The sequence below is a fragment of the Phoxinus phoxinus genome (assembly GCF_949152265.1).
Source record: "Phoxinus phoxinus genome assembly, chromosome: 5".
In the NCBI taxonomy this organism is placed as follows: Eukaryota; Metazoa; Chordata; class Actinopteri; order Cypriniformes; family Leuciscidae; genus Phoxinus; species Phoxinus phoxinus.
Window position 1 is genome coordinate 26,881,715 of NC_136880.1, and position 18,290 is coordinate 26,900,004.

The following is an 18,290-nucleotide window of genomic DNA, read 5'->3' on the forward strand; positions in this document are numbered from 1 at the left end:
TCCACCTGCCAGTACCCTGATGTTAAATCTAGCGTGCTGAAGAACCTGGCTGTGGACAGTGTGTCTAAGGTGTCCTGGATGCGGGGCAGTGGATAAGCATCCTTTATGGTTCTCTCATTTAGGGGCCTGTAATCGACACATAATCGCAACGTCTGATCCTTCTTCCTCACCATGACTATTGGTGCAGCCCAGCTGCTGTTGCTGGGTCGAGCCACACCAGTGTCCAGGCTCTGCTGCACCTGCTGGTCTGCTGCAGTCTGTTTGTCCCTAGCCATCCGGCGCGGTTGCTGTTTCACAGGCGGACCAACGGTGGTGAGGATATCATGCTGCACGAGACCAGTACGTCCAAGGTCAGTGGGCCCCGTAGAGAAAACGTCACTGTAAGACCGTAGCAGGCTGGCCAACCTCACCTGGTCGCCCTCGGGCAGACTAGCACAGCTCTCGTCGTACAGGACCTGCAGGTGGCTGGGTAAAGAAGCACAAACAGAGTTAATAGGTTCAGGGGCTAATGAGGCCAAAGGCGGCTGGGACTCCACCTTCCCCACCACTGCGGCTGGCTGTAGAATCCCTGCCACAGCGCCTCTCTTCAAAGTGACAGGTAAGGCACCAAGGTTGAAAACTCTGATGGGAACGTTGGTGGACCGCTGCGCCTGTACGATGATGCGAGCCACCAGGACGTGGTGCTTTTCTATGAAACCCTTGGTTGGGCTCAGCATCAGGTCTCCCTCAGTGGTATTGCGCAGGTGGGCGGTGCCAGGCACTACATACTCACACCCGGACTCCAACACTGTTGTGCGGGCCACTCTGACAATGTGTACCCGGGGATGATGGTTTTGGTTAAAACGAGGTACCTTTTCTCCGAAGAGGGTTATCTCACGGCGACCATAGTCCAGCTGGGCACTTGTCTGATGCAGGAAAGGGTGCCCCAGGATAACCTCGGTGTTCTCTGCTGTGTCAGCCATAATAAAGTTCACATTGGTAGCCCTGCTCCCAACCTGTACTGGTAAGTTAACCTCCCCCAGAACTGCCAGACCACTGGGCCCGATGCCCTGCAGAACCTGTGCGACAGATGGCTCTATTGGGGGTCTGGACTCTGCAGGAATAGAGTTAAAGAGATGGAGGGGCAACACATTCCTTCGTGCACCAGAATCAAGCAGAGCACACATTTCCAGTCCATATATCAATATTTCAACACACATGTCGTCCCCCTGACTCGCAGTACAGGTGACCACTTTACCTGTGTCGGGTGCTGTGTTCTTGTTGACTGTCCGGCCTTGCTGTCTGGGTCGTCGGGGGGAAGGGCAGTTTCTCTGGATATGCCCTAGACCGGAGCAGTTATGGCATTGAACATTCCCCATTGGCATTTTGACATTTGTGTCTCTCTTCTGGCGCCACTGCGGATTAAATCCTGGAGCCCTCTCTGGTGAGTTGATGGACCAAACCTCTACTCCCACTGGCTCCACACAAGCTGGCCTGCTGTTATTTTCACGTACTATGGTGGCTCTGGCTCTCTGATTTACAAGACCGCGTTGGCCAGGCTGCATGAACTGTGTGACTGTTCTGGCAGCCCTCTTGGTGGTCTCGTAGCTGTGCGCGATGTCATATGCTCTGGATAGGGTACGCGGCTGCTTTTCCAGTAATTTCTGCACCACCTCGGCGTCAGCCAGGGCGTTGGTGAAAACCTCCACACTAATGGCGTCCTGTTCCAGCTCGGTACGGTCAGCATACACAATGGACACTTTCTCGTAGATGTCATCTCTTAATAGGTGCAGGGCTTCGTTCTGCCCCCTAACCCTCTGCCTTAGTTCAATGCCGATGGCAGCCGCATGGTCGGACCGCGGCCCATAGGCGGTCTCTATTTCAGCCACAATCCGCCGGTAGCTCCAACGGTCAGACCTGGGGTTTTTATGGACGATAGCTCCAGCCGCGCCAGTCAGGCTGAATCTCAGCTGAACCGCCATTGTCGTTTCCGACCAATGGTTTGCCCTTGCACAGCTTTCAAACCGGTGAATAAAGTCTTTCCAGGAGCCCGTTCCATCAAAATGGCCTGGCTTTAATATTGGAATTCTCTCTTGATATCCATAATGTTCATCGTCACTAACGTCCACTATTTCAACATCCGGCGCTGTGCGTGATGACCATGGGGCCGATTTGGCCCTCTCCACAGCTGACTGGCTGTATTGGTATCGATCACGGTGTGTGGCATAGTTATCATTGTAGCTCTTTGATCCACAACGTTCCACGGGCCGGGGCGTGCAGAGTGGAAAAGGTGTCGAAGTGAACTGGGAGGGCAATGCATGGGGCTGGGAGAAAGGGTTTTGTACCGTACAGTTCATGGAAGTGAACGGGTTAGCTAGCTGATTAATGGCGCGTCGGCCAACCGTTGGGGCGGGGCTATTTTTAAAACCATGCGGTAAAACGGGGCTGGCTGTCATATGCATTGAACAGTCACAGGTTTTCTGATAAAAGTACGTGGACTCACCATCTGTTGTATTATGTGGTTCCACGGGCATTAGGAACGGGTTAGTCAACCGTGATGGCGGTGGTGTGGGGGGCAAAGCTAGGTTGAAAGACGGCATCCGGCCGTAAACAATAGCTCCGTCGCCAGCTAACGTTCGCTCCATGCCAGCCGCGAATGGGTTAGTGCTGTCGGCATATCGGCCGTCCCCGTGATTATCTTGGTCTGAATTATTGTCTCTTATATCCATTAAAAATGGGTTGGTGCTTACGTTAGTGGTTTCCATCTCGACAGGCCTCTTCGTCCACGCGCTAGCTTTAGCTCTAGCCCCGAGCGCCGTCATTCTGCGTCCGTCCGTCCGACGAAACTTTTTATTTTATTTTCTTCTTGCTTGTTAGATCCCGGACGAAGCCCCCAGTGTTACCTTCTCAGCTTTCGCGCTCCGAACCGTAGTTAAGAGCGAGCTGGTATCATTACAACTTGGCTCGTAGCAGGTAACTTGCTATTAGTGGTCCGGCTAACAGAGCTGAAGCACAAACTGTAGTCGTGGGTTGGTTTCAACAATGAACTCGGGCTTTATTGTCCACAGCGGTACACATTCATGGCATAAAAGGCACTTTGCTTGCTAGCATTCAAACGGGACATAGACTGCGTCACTACCACATTCGCACCGTCAACTCAGACTGATTCCCCGCTACACTTTGTTTACACTACGGAAACCCAAAAGGCCCAACACGTCACACATACGCGTTTCTCTTTTATCAACAGCAGCCAGAGGGAGGCAGAGATTGCAACAGGAGAGTCTGTTCAAATGACCATGAAATGCAGGCCAAATGAAATGCCTTGTGAATAACTAGGCCCACAGAGAGTAGCCTTCACTTTCTAGGCTTGAGTTATAGGTTATATATCATCTCCTCGGGAGATCATAATTTTGGCAGCGGCGATGCTTTTCAAAGCACTGATGAAATGAAATCACTACGTTTTAAAGCAGTGGAGAGGCATGTCGAGCATATGGGCGTAAGGCATGTGTCTTTCACAGTTTGTGATTTCAGAAATCACCGACTAGAGTGAGTCATGGGCCTACGGGTCATTGTGCAGGGAATTAAAATGATTTCCAAATGGCAGCATCTTACTTGTCTTCACTGGTCATATTCCTCAATTTTACTACAGTCATTTTTTTTTTCCTGCACTAATTTGCATGTATAGCTGTTAACATGCACTGGCATAAACTATTTGTGGTAATTAGCTGACTAAAGGCTGGTTCATTTTACTCTTTACAGAAAATAACAGAAACACCAAAAACCAAGAGAAACAATTTGGTCTTTGACAAAAATGCAACATTCTCAGGTTTTTGTTCGAAATGTTGTTTTTTTATGAAACTTACCCACATTCCAGAGTTGATAAAAAAAAAGAATGAATACAGCTAGAATAAAATGTTAATTTTCTTGAAGCGGATGCTCTGTTCTTTCTTTTGATATATTGACTGTTTGCATACTCATAAAACTAAATATTCTGGGGGCCATTAAACTGATAAAAAAAAAATCCTGCTGCTGACTGGCAACTTTATTTTGGAAAACACTGGTGGGGAAAGAGTTAAATATATGTCTGTTCATTACACTAACAAATCTCACAATGAGAAGATGAGTGGATGAGTCTTATGGACTATTTTCTTTTGATTCTTTTTGAGTATTTTTGTGCTGCTTGGAGCTTTCATTGTTATGAAAAGAACAACCTGAGAACATTCTTCAAAACTTCTCCTTTTGCATTCCTCAGAAGACAGAATACATCATATGGTTATGGGAGGAAACGGCAGTGAGTAAATTATGACATACTTTTCATTTTTGAGTGAACTATCCCTTTAAAGTTAGCTTCTAATTTTCATAAGAGAGTTGCCGTATGACAAAACATACAAAATGATACCAAATAATCATAGACTTCAAATAACCAAGATACAAAAAGAGAGATTTGGGGTGTTACTGGAAACTGGTGGGCTAAAAGCTAACTCCGACTGTAATTACAGGCTCTCTCAGCAACCGGTAGTCAAGTCTTATTACAGTCACTGCATGATGCCGTAACTACTGGTGACCAACACAGCACCTCCCCAACACCTAAAAGACCAACCATGTTCATCTTCCATCCCTTCCATTTCTCTCAATCTCGCTCCTGTACAGCTCAAATTCACTTAGAATACCTTTTCATGTTTCCTTCTATCCCTTTATTCCCCCCCTTTCACTGTCATTTACCCTCTCTCTGTGAGTGCCTCTGTCTCTGAGACTCCAATTTACTCTAATTCAATTCCATATCGAACAGCTCATTCACTATGAAATAAGGTCTTTTTCAGCACTGCAGTTCTATGGACCGCTGACACTCCAGCTTTCTTTTCTCCCTCCCCCCTCCATCATCACTTCGATTCTGGCCCTGTTGATTTGTTTCTCATGGGTTCTGCATGTTCCTCACTAGGTCTTACTGTGAGAGGGAGGTTGGTTTGTGTACTGCACACTGAGTAGATGTCGTTATGTCTGCTGTGTAAATGAATGACGGCTCGTGAAATGTCACGTTTCTATCGGTCAGCCTGACTGATAATGAATGCATCTTTTAATCATAACTCCCTAAGGACGCTAAGATATGACTGCTGTATTGTTGCCCTATTCTTTGCTAAATTATATTCATGAATTTGTGAGAGCCATTAATATACAAATGCAACTTTAAAGACCCCATGGTATCACGTGAGAGGTGCAGTTTTCTTTCCTACCTTCATATTTTCTATTGTGGGGGGTTTCAAACTGGAGTCCAGGGATCCACAAGGGGTTGTTTTGGGGACTGCAGAAAATATGAGAGAGAAAAAATCTGTCAAACATAACTTAAATATGTTAATCGTAACTATTATGATCAAGGAGAAACACTTTATATTATTTAAATATGCTGATGACATGGCCTTAGTTGGCCTACTAGAGAAAACAAACCCCTCAGGCAATGCTGCCTATCTGGCTCACAGTAAGGCCTTTGAAACTGTGTCGCTTTAGCATTGATTATTTGCACAAAACATGATATGTTTCACTCGATGACCGACATGATGAAATTATGGGAAACTTTAAATATCTTGGTACAACTCTGGACTCCTAGGTGAGCTTGTCTGAATATACAGAATATATTTTTAAGAGATGCTTGCAGTGACTCTATCTTGTCAGACAACTCAGCCTTGGTTAGTCAGCATATCTAAGAACTTGGTGTTAGTCATCATATCTTGGAACTTGGTGTTAGTCAGCATAATATTGAGTGTTGAGTGAACATGTTGAGTGTTTTAACCTTTCATCTCCCTGCCTGGTCACCTAAATTGTAGATTTAAGAATAAACTTTCTAGAATTTTGTCAATGGCAAGTAAAATATTTGGTCATCCCCAGAAGCCCTTAAAACAACTTTTTCACAGAAAAGTCAAGGAAGGCGGCAAAGAGTATTTTGGCAGATAGCTCCCATCCTCTGTTCAGCCAGTTTGAGCCCTTGAAATCCGAGAGGCGCTATAGAGTCTCTGGCAAATAAAAATGTGTTCAAGAAGTCCTTCATCCCAAATTCCATTAAAATTCTTAACTTTGCAAGTGATTGACAAAGCAACAGAAAGTGACATGAACATGTACTTTTTTATGTAATGTGACCTTGTCTGTGTATTGTTTTATCAATTCCTGTTAGTTTTTTAGCAGTTAAAGATAAAGATATTCAAATTAAAATTTTAACACTTTTATTCTGCTTTTATAAATTAGATTAATCATGTATATGTTATTGTATTGGCAGCATTAGTAATATAAAACTCACAATATTAATTGTGGGGCAAGGAAAAAATTGAAAATATATCGCTGCCTTTACAAAGGGATCATTTAGTGGTTCCTGATCATCAACATTTTTGAAAACCCTTGTACTATTAAAACAGAAATTAAGGTCACTGTCATGCACCATGAATTGTTACTTACCATTTTGTTGCAGATGGTATTAGTGGGAGGGACATTCTCATTCTGATTGGACAAAATGTGTGCTAGTGCAGGATGAGTCATCAATATTTTTGGCGCATTTCCTGAAAGGCAAATAATATTATATGTGTATATCTGTTAAAATATATTTTTGTTGACTTTTTGTAAACTAGCAGATATATTTAGACCTGGACAAGCTAATACACAAGGACTAAAAGACAACAACTATCATTTTAATAATTGAACTATAACACAAATGTTCACTTTGTATTTTATTAACATCTTTCAACTCTGAAACAAAACTAAACAACATTTAATGTCTCATTTACCTCTTAGTTTGATTCCAAATTGGAGTTAATCTTAACCAAACAAAGGCCTCAGTGCTGTGATATTACTGAATTTTCAGTAGTAACAGTCTCTCAGAGCTTAATATTCAAGTAAAAATAAATCTCTTACCCCATGCTGCGGATTTCATGTAACTCGTCATAAATACTAATTTCCCCATCTCATCATCTGCAAGCCAGACGCTGATGCAGTCTAGGGAGGAAATATAAAGCTAAAAGATCTAAAAAGAAAAAAGAACATTCCAATCTCATCTGATAACATGGTAATGTTGTAATAATTCAGTTCTGATATCATCTATGAATAATGTATTCATGATTTATTGGTGTTCGATCCACAGTGATGTTGAGATACGGGGTGTTGTTAACAAGCTCAAAGAGGCAGACTAACCAGCTAACTTTAGATGTTCTTCAGACAGAAAGGAGGGCATCTGCGCAGTAGAAAGCTTCAATAAAGCCCACCAGGGGTCAAGAAGCCTGAAGAAGTCTCAAAGAACTGGGAGCAGGAGTTCCCAAGGCCCGCCAAGTAAAGGGCATCATTACCATCTCCCCAGCCGCCCACCCTCGACAACAGCAGCCCAGCATGGTGTTCTGCGCTTGGGGCAGAAATACCATAGGCCATAGGGTGCCCTGTCTGTAGGAGGCACTTCAACACAGCAGGAAACACCAGCAGCGTCTCCACAGAGTTTTGATCTGGCTATTAAATGTATAGCAGATTTAATATGCATTATCTTTGACAATATGCACTAGTTTGAGAGGGATACTGTACAAATAACATCAATCAGAGAATTAGGTCCAAGTGGAATTTAGGTCATAATTTGTAGAATCATCTTAGTGCCAAATGTCACAGTTGGATCAACAGCTGGTTCTCATCATATGAATGGAAAAGATTTTATAGATAATTTCCTACATGTCAACATATTGTTCCTGTCTGTTCTATTCAAAATGGACAATGGTGGCCACAAATCTTGTGTTAATGCAACATTGATATTACTTACATGAGGCTGACACTCCTCAACAGATGTTTGAAATTAAAATATTTTGTGAATGACCAAATATAACAGGTTCATTATTCTTTGTAATGAATTATGAGATGCTTATTGTACTTCGCTTAGATGGTTAGATTTATTGCAGTAATAATATGTTCCTTTCAGTGCATTTTAAAGTCTTTTGGTCTTGAAACCTGAAGAGAAAAAAAACTCAAACTTAAAGGATGAATGTTGAATGTGGAGTTATATAGTCTGGCTTATGTGTGTTATCAGTTTATTGGGATGGAAATGTGATGTGGGATAACACAGAAGGCTCAAAGAGGAGAGCCGTTACCATTGCACTGAAATGGCGAGACGTAAATTACAGAGAATAAAGATGAATCAAGAGGATCTTCTTTTATTTATTATTATACAATCCTATCAGAACAGCAGACAATGAAGAAAATCCACTTAAGTAAGAACAAATGAGGTTGCTTTGAATTCATTAAGTATGCACTGCATGGCTCAGGCACATATTATTATGGGTCATGCAAGTGTACACCTTAAAACTTAGTTCAGGATGTGCATATGATTCCTATAAATTTATCCATTACAGCGGAAATCAAATTCAAGCTGTACAACCTTATTGCTTTTCTTTATACAAGACCAATGGAAGCTATAAATTACAGTGAGGCTGCACATTATGCTGAGCTGAGATTCTAACCAACTCAACCAAGAATGCAGAACAATCATTGAGTTTTTCAGTTGGCTGACTTAAAGCAGTGCACCACTGCTCATTAAAAATGAAAAAAAAAGAGCACTTTTTGTAGAGTTAATAGGCGGGTTCACTTGTCTGAACCCAATGAATCATGTTACAAGAAGTCAAAGGTCTGAAAAGTTCAGCTCAAATCCCCATGGTCAAGGACTTCATGATCCCAGATGGTCCTTTGCTTATAAAGCAAATGATAGCACTATTAGCTCTGAGTGGTAGCACATGTCTTCTATTGATTCTTCTCATCAATTGCTCAATTACTAGACTTTTGAGGGTCACAAGGTTATATAGGTGTTGGCAACAATTATATCTAAAATTACCCCAGTTAAACTGAAACAGCTGGTCAATTACTCCCAATTGATTGCACTTTACTTCAGCTGCCTTCACGAATTGATTATTTATTAGTAATTACAAGGACATACTTTATAGAAGTTGGTCCTGTTTTGCATTAGTCACAAAAAAAACAAAAAAAAAACAATCACCATGACACTAGAAAGAATCTTGGAAGTCAATAATTTCCCATCTTATCCATTTCACCGCACGCTTCAATATCCTTGACGGTTATAAGTAGTGTATGAAAATGTCGACTGGATTGTCTTAGACATTGACTTTTCGATGCTTCAGGGTTTGTGAGTGAGCATCTGTAAGACATATGTGATTTTTATACATCAAGGCCGATTTTCTGTAATGGGAGGTAATTCAGCGATCCGGTCAGCCCAAGGCCAATTATTTTTGAACCCGAATCCATGTGCTTCTGCTCTGTGAAACTGCCTCTGGTAAAGACCGTCTAAAGGTCCAAGCAGAAGATGGGAGTGTACTCTATATGACCAAACCAGGCGATTCAATTGCATACTGTGAGATGATGTCCATATGTTTACCTTTTCTCAATTAAAAAAATACAGTTTATTGTCTAGAATCAGTAAGAACGGTGTAGCACAGGAACATAAAAATAATATATATTGTCATATCTCTTTGTCCACTTTACAGCGGATATTTTTCCTGGCTGCAAGGTTGAGCAGGGAATGTCATGTTTCCAAATTGTTCCTGCCACCCCTGAGGCATCTCTTCACTGTCAAAAAGGGGGTAAAACCGGGAATGATGACGCCAAAGAACAAGGACACAGGGGTTTGGAACATGTCGAGTCCTTGTTTGGGTACAATACGAGGGAAATTGAATCATTCACAAGGAACTGGGCCTGATTCAAGGGATTAGGAGACTTTTGTCTCATTGGTCAATGGCTGGCTGACTTAAAGGCGGGGAATGTGGAAAGCCCCGGTGGGTGGTGGAACTCAAGAATCAGGGGGGTCCGCGGCAGATTAGCTCATTTGAGGTCTGCAGAAACATATCTGGAATGTGTACATGATGGTTTTGCTCAAAATGGTAAGAATATACAAGTGCAGGCGCTGAGTTTTTCTTAATCCTCCTCTATAGCGCACAGGCTCTTGGTTGTTTGCGCCCTCCATCTGTTGCCTGTTTTGGCAGTCGGAGCCGCGCTCAGCATTTTGAACACGTTCACCCAGATGGCATAGACAGACCCATAGTAACCTTGAGTGCTGGATTTGAAGAGAATTGAAATATAATCCAGATAAGAATATGTTTCCAGATGATTTAAATAAAAAAGAACAATTCGGGGGGGAAACGAAAAATAACAGCATCAGAAAGCAGCTGCGGGTCATAGCAAATGAAAGGCAGCTAAAACATGATGGCAGTTTAGAACATGAGCAGAATATAAGGGACAAGGTGCAAGATTCTTTGATTAATCTTATAAATGACAATGGAATGATATCAATTTATTAAGGATCCAGAGGAGCTTGTCGGTTGAGTTGTTTTTCTACATCTTAAACTCTTAACCATAGTTTTTTTGTTACAAATACTAATATATAGGCCCCATATCAATCTTTAACCTTAATGGGCTTGTGCTGTTGTTATTGTGCAGACAGTCGATAAATCATACAGGCTAATCTAATGACCAGCACATACCTCTGGGAATTTCCATCCAGTTTTGCAGGTTAAAATATGGTTGGCTTAGCGACTCAGAGAAGACAGGAAGGGGAAGGATCACTCCCATGTTATCTTCTCTGAGTCTGAGCAACAATTTGTCATGTTCTCAGAACCGTACATGAGCTCGTTCACTGAAAAAATACATGAAACAAAAACATGAACAGAATACAAGAAAACTAAACAACTGATGACATCATGTGATAATCTACTATTCACAATCCTTTTATGGGCTTTTTCACATTTTGATACAAACTGTACTTTTGCAAACCCTTGTAAACTCTGTAAATAACATTAAGTGGATATAGAGACAAGAGGCAAAAAGCACATAATGGGTTTCAATATCTGCTTGTCAATCTGTAGACATATTATTACTCTATGTAAATGCCTTTTAAATATAGGCCTACTACGGGCCCTCTACATATAATACACTCTAGAAAAAAAGATTGCTGTCACTGTTCAACACTTAACTGTTTCTCTCAGATGCTGAAACTAATAGCAGCATGTGAGTTTTTGTGGGTTAGTTTATGATTGGTTGTTACTAGAGATTCTGGTTCTTTAACGGTTCCATTAACAATTCTTTTAATACCTTCAAGGAACAAATATTTGGGGAAAAGAAATGTAGTTTAATTGCAAATGATGTGATAATTTCGATTAATCATTTTAGAGTGAATGTAAATGCAATCCAATAATTGGCCTTAACAGTATACTAAATAACACTAAACAAACTATTTTTGTATTGAATTATTAGATTACTTTATTTTTAATAAAATACAGATAAAACTCATACTGCATACAGTATCTTCAATTACAGTACACATTGCCATATGAACAATCAGTCAGTAACAATGCTTTAAGTCTTATGGTCAAGTACATTTTATCTGTGATTTCCTAAAAATAATCAACTCATTAGACTCATTTGTTCCAGAATCAAGCTATACTGGTGCACTTTTTGATTCATTAAACAGGACCGGCTCATACTCATTTGTTCAGAAATCAGACTACAATGGTCTGCTATAGAGAATCAGACCCTACGAGTATTTGTTCAGGAATCAAACTACACTTGAGAGCTGTCTATATGTTTCTGACTCATTAAACAGAACCAGCTCATAGTGGTTGCGTCCGAAATCGCATACTCTCTTGAGTAGGTACTTATTTTGAATAACTAATTGCTTCATGACTGCTAAAAAAGTATGTAGAATGAGTGTGTGTAGTATGAATGTAAACCAGAAGTACTACATTCGCCATGTTGTCATTATCATGTGACCTACCAGTGTCAGTTGCATTGTGTCACCGCCATTCACAAATCCTCTCTTGGGGCCTCATGGGATAGTAAAGTGTTTATCGCATGCACACTTCAGAATCTCGCCAAAAGTAGTACGTTATCCGGGTAATTCTTGCCTACTCTTTTTTGAGTACTGTGAATTCGGACTACACTGGTGCGCACTGTATGTTTCTAATACACTAAAAAGAAAAAGCTAATTTATTAATTTGTTTAGGAATCAGGCTATGGTTGTGCCGCATGTTTCTGACTAATTAAAAAGAACCAGCTAATAAGAGTCATTTGTTCAGGAATTGTACTACACTGGTCACGTATGTTATGTGCTGTAAATTCTATTGTCACCTAACAATAGTTTAGTCTGTAAACACTCTCAAAATACAAGTTAGTGGTCCCTTGAAATTTACCCAAGGTTCACAGTGGACCACACAGAATATGAACTTCCACCAACAACAATACCTCAACATTTTTCTTTCATCAACCAAAAAGTGTGAGGAAAACAAAGACCGAGAGGTAATAGTGCACACTTCCTTTGTAAAACGGACACACAATTGCACACACACAGTCAGCGACTGCAGGGAATTGAGTTTGACAGAGTACGCTGAGTGAGTAACTTCAGCTTTGTCGTGCAGGTGGACAGATTTAGGAGGACTGGCGGAGGGAGAGAACTTGCTCCACAAATATTTAACGAGCTGAAGAAACATTCTCTCTCCACCCCCACATCAGGGGCTCCAGCTCCGTCAAATGAACTTCACCAGACAAGCTCCCCCAGAGCCTGTAAATCACTCCCTATCCTTCATTGATAAGAGCCCGGGGAGCTGTTTATGGGGTACGAAACCGGTGGAGCTGCGGCCTGAAACTCAGATGAACTATAATAGCTAAGCTCGCCGCGACCCACGTATCACTCCCAGTCTAAACAGGAGGTTCGAGAAACAAACGCCTAGTCAGAGAGCAACAAGCCCAGTGTGGGAGTGCTTACCTCCATGACTCAAATAGTCTTCTTCGTGGTTCTCATGATGATCATCAGACTCATTTGTATTTGGAGCGGGACAAACAGTTGCTAGGGTTACACTGATTAACCGCGAGCCAAAGCTCTTGTATCCCATAGGTTGAACACGTTTTGTGAGCCATCTCTGGCACAGCAGGTCAGGGCTGTGGCCTCTGTTCTGAGCATCTGCTGAAGGATCACACACTCTTTGATGTGCTGTTGATCTGCTCAGGCATTGGTGCAACACCATCTGCTTTTAGCTGGTGGAGAGATACATTTTTCAGTGATATGAGATTCACTCTCTCTCTCTCTTTCTCGCACATGCCATCTCACTTTCTCTCTCTATCTCAAAATACAACTGCAAAGCAAGCGTTTAGCTTTATTTAGCGCATTATGACTTCTCAAACTTAATGCTATCGGCCAAGTTGCTCAAGGTCAGGAATGATGGATCAGACGGTGACTAAATTACCCAGAACAGGACTGTTTCTCACCTTTTGGTGTGTGTGGGGGGTGGGGGGAGCCCACCGTGGTGCATTTAAGGTGCAACACCTTGTACAATTAATCATGCCCCCATTAGCACAAGGTCCTCCATGGATCTCAGTCCAATGTGGGGAGAGACTCACTTATAGTTCAGAACAAAAGAGAACTTTCCCACGCTGATGATGAGGAACCTGAGAACACAGAGCTGATGTCCAGGAGGTCAGATTGATTGTTCTGTTGCTTACAGACGTTAATATTTTGTTCAACTCGGTTCAACAAGATCTAGTGCACTACACTCAAAACCACTGGCATTTAATGAAACCCTTTTCATTCTTTCATTTTCCGACTCTTTTTTTCTCCCTTTACTTATTTTCCCTCTTCTTCTTCCTCCCTCCTTCCTTCTGCATCTTTCTTTCTTTCCTTCATCCTCCTCCTCTTCCTCCCCCTCCCTCCTTTCTTCTGCATCTTTCTTTCTTTCCTTCCTCCCTCCTCCTCTCTTCTTCCTTCTCATTCCCATTTTCTTAAATTCCTCTTATTTTGTTCAGTTTCTATCTTCCTTCCTTCCACCTAATATTCTAATATTCTAATTTCTTTCTTTCTTTCTTTCTCTTTCTTTCTTTCTTTCTTTCTTTCTTTCTTTCTTTCTTTCTTTCTTTCTCTCTTTTTCTTTCTCATCATATCTCCATCTGCTAACTGACCTGACTATAACTTTCAAAACATGACCTTCAAAACCTGCAAGGTTTCATAATTTGGAAAATATGTATTTTCAGTCACATTCTGTGTCTTTCCCAATCCATTAATATTGTTAATTTGTGCTGAAACACAATTTCTTCACTAAATGGACATAAGAGATTCATTAAACCAACTCAACAGATGGGCAATGGTCAAACGCTCTTAGCAAACTCCCATCAGCAGCCCACTCTGTATTATTATTATTACCACACAATGACTGAAATACCTCTTTCTCTTAGTAACAGCACCGGGATGTTTATTACCAGCTCTCACACTAACAGACACCAAAATAAGTGAATAATAATGAAATGAAACAGGCCACTGCTGCGACGACATTCAAAACCAACAGCTAAATGAGTCTGACCTTGAAGCTACTGAGGCAGAGAACTCCTGCCCTACAATTACTGGGGAATTGGGAGATGTTAAACCCATCAAAACACCCCCCACCTCTCAGATCTGCCCAACATCCAAATTTGACCTTGAAGGTGGTATAACGCCGGGCATGTCGACACTCTCCCCAGCAGCACTTGAGCTATTTCAGACACCTGTGTGAAACTAAGCGTTCTGACAAGGCAGGACTTTCCAGCAAGCGCTTGTGAAACAGAAAAGGTCAAAATATCTGAAATCACAAGGCTCGATATCGTCAACGCCCATCTGCATTGATATCAAACCATTATGGTTTGGTTAATAAACAACTAATGAAAAAGACATTGAATATTTTTTTTAAACATTATTATTGTGGCCCAATGCAACACAAGAGAATAAAGGTTGTGTAAACGCACATTCTTGTACTATAATTCACAAACATAACTTTATTTTGTTGCATTATTAAAAAAACACAATTTTGAAACAACAAACAACCCTCTTTTTTTCACAATTATTTGAAGGAATCATAAACATCATTAAATTATGTTATACTTTGCATTTTACTTCTGGTCTGGCTTTTATTCTAATTTAGCTCGAGACTTGGCATTGTATAATGCAAATATTGTTGGCTTATGATAATTTGTCGCATTGGATAAAATGGTCTGCTACATTAATAAATGTAAAATTGGCATTTCCCTCCGATGCAACACAGAAAATGTTTAAATAATTATAAAAAACTGTGGCGAGGGGGCGTGGTTCAGTGTGGTCTCTAGCGGGAGAGAGAGAAAGGAAGCAAGCAGTACGCAAGTAGGTCAAGTGAAATGACGAACACCTGTGTCTTGTTGCAGTAATTGGCGTGGAGAGACCGGATATAAGCCGCTGTCGACTGAGAGACGAGAGAGAGAGAAGGACTGAGGACTCGTACACAGGAAGCGGAAAGAGTGATCTTCTGAGTGGAAAGAGATTGAGAGCTGATCCAGCGGAAAGAGTATTATTGTGGTTGTAGTTGATATTGTTGCTGTAGCGAGGCTACGGTGAATGCGCTGTGTGCCAGTCACGCCGACCCCGTCTTCTTCCTTCCAAAACATTGAGTCTGCATCAAGAACACCATGAAGCACTGCTGGGTATGAGGGACGACCAGGGACGACGGTTCCGAGCCCTGGTCCAAGCCCAGCAGGATGACCGCGAGCTGTTCCGGAGCTGGATTGACCGGGAGGTTCGAGCAACACCATCACCTACGGTCACACACACACACACGTGCCTCTTAACAAGATGGGGCACAGGATGATCCTGAGGCTTTCATCGAGCTGTTTGAGAGGTCGGCTGAGGCATGTGGGTGGGCTATCGCTGACTGGTCTGTGCGGCTTATCCCTTTACTCTCAGGAGAAGCGCAGGAGAACCTCCTGGTCTACGAAGACCTGAAGCGCGCCATCCTGCAGCGGGTCGGCCAGACTACGGAACAACACAGACAGAGGTTCCGATCACTGGATCTCGGAGAAACCAGCCGACCCTTTGTGATGGCGCAACAGCTCCGGGACTCCTGCCGCAAATGGCTGATGGCCGGAGGAAGCGACGTCGCGGAGGTCATCGGCAAGGTGGTGCTGGAGCAGTTTGTGGCGCGGCTTCCGAAGAAGACTGCGCAGTGGGTCCTGTGCCACTGCCCGACGTCGCTAAACCACGCCCCCCTCGCCACAAAAACAAATTTCTATAACAGTCCTATCAAAATGACCACCTTCAGAGTGAGAGTAGAGTTAGTAGTTGATCAATTGATGAGTCACATTTCCCGCTCTCATTCATTTTTCTCAGTGATAAGGGTAGAAGTTTATGCTCTCCTCTCTTCCTGATAAGATGTGAAGGCTATGGGGAACAATGAAAGCACTGGACTGGTTTCCTCAGAAACCAAAGATAACTGCTATTCACCTCCTCTTCAACAAGGGCATCTCAACATCAATACGTTTCTCTTATCCACATCACCCAGCAGTCTTCTCAGTGCTACTCCTGCTGAGAACAGAAACTTTCACCATGGATCTTCTAGAAAAATATGCTTCCTTAGCAATTCAGGACTGGAAACCTCTACACATCACACTTTCCTCCATAGTCCAGGAGCAGACATCTAACAGGCTGTAGGGTATCATTACAGTTCGGAATGAGATATAAGATGCTTATAAAAATGCATTTTCTATTCTCTAGCTGTCTTTCTTTCTTGATTAAAAGACAGGTGTTCATATCATATGCATCATATAATGTCAAGATGACATAAACAAAATCCTCCTAACTTTTAATAATAATTCTTCAAATGATTACTTTTTATTGTAAAAACGTTTAAGTTCTCATTGTGTATTGTGGTTCAGCATCTATTTTTATCTATGCATTAATTGTAATGAATATATTTAACTGCACGCACACACGCATGCAAGCACGCACATACTGTTCAAATTCATAATTTGCATAAATAAACCACAACAGTGACTGTTCACTTTTTAAGTGGCCTTGATTGCAGAAGTATTTCTCCCATTAATGTTTTTCAGAGGCATTTAAAAAAAATTCTTCAACAGTAAATTTTAAGCCTTGAACTAATATAACCTCTGAGATGAAGCAAAAGAAGTATTCAAGAATCGGGAAAGAGACAAAAGTACAAGACCGTGTACTTAATGTCTTTTATAATTGAAAGATTATCAGTAGCCCATGCTGAATTTTTTTACACAACATTCTATTGCAGAGTCACTATAAGAGAGCAACACAACAATGATGTTACAATAAACAAAGCCATCCACAGATTCCACACTGCATTTTAATCAACATGCTTTCTTGCAGTGTGGACAGCTTTTATCACAATGACCCATTCTAGTGTCACGTGCTTGAAGTGAAGAGCAGACAGGGTGTAAAAGGCTTTATAGCGTATATTAAATTCAAATTAATTCACACACACACAAAAGAAAATCACAATTCATTGAGCTATACTTCTATTTTTAGTACCTGTGAAGCAAAGCATCAGGGTTTGCAAAATACGGCATTAATAATTGGGAATTAGTTTTCTTGAAAATAAATGTGAATGTAAACACATGGAATTACATAAGAAGAAGAAGGGGAGATAAAACTAATGTTTGGTGTGATAACTAAGTTCTAAGACATACAGTAACTATGATTGTTGGATACATCACATTTGAAAACCAAATGAAAACGTATTTACCCTTCCTCACCAGATCATTTTATTCTCTGGCTCATGATAACCTCATGTTTTCTAAAAGAGGCCATCAAGCTATGAAATTTCTTGAGAGACTGACGTCATTCAAAATGCTTTATGGGAGCGGACAGTCACTGTTGAGTTCATTTGATGTTCTCCCATTTCCTCGCCAATAATTCAACAATTAAGCTTAAAAATGTTCATTTTCTAAAAATGAGGCAGAGATCACACACTATCTGGCTTCTAAAGAAGCACACACACCATTGTTTAACAACCTCAGAAATCATTGTAGGCCCATCTCCACAGGTTTACACTTAATTATATTGTTTACTTCTGGAACGCTACTGTTGCACTCAGTCGTGGCAAACTTTGATGCTGACTTTGATGTTGATTCGCCACTGAAAGTCACTCAAATCTTTTTATGATACCTTTGAACTCTCCGGCCTCATCATCAGGTGAATGAACACGTCGAACGAGAGGAAGGATATGAGGCAGGAGTAAAATGGTGTCAAAGTCTAAACCATACCTGGGGAGTTCAAGCATGTAACACAGGAAGGAAGTCTGTGCTGACAGCTCAAAGTCATCTCTTTTATGGGCTGAGCATCAGAAAAGGCTTTGACACATTTGACGCGGTGTCAGATCTGCCATAAATGGGTAAAAGAGATGTTGCTCTGTTATTCCTCATTGTTGAAATGTGTTATTTGTATACACGCATATGGCATTTTAACAAAAATATATAAAAACGCTCATATTTTGAAGTAAATG

General features: G+C 41.6%; 1 long non-coding RNA gene across 1 annotated transcript in view; it reads right to left on the reverse strand.

The window, feature by feature from the left end:
- Positions 1–18,290, reverse strand: part of LOC306998091 — a 99,048-nt gene that overhangs the window by 17,595 nt on the left and 63,163 nt on the right. Inside the window, exons 3-5 of the long non-coding RNA XR_013797513.1 lie at positions 6,874–6,954; positions 6,421–6,521; positions 5,211–5,278 (exon numbers count right to left, since the gene is read on the reverse strand). This is a non-coding gene — a long non-coding RNA (uncharacterized lncRNA). The remainder of the gene's footprint in view (positions 1–5,210; positions 5,279–6,420; positions 6,522–6,873; positions 6,955–18,290) is intronic.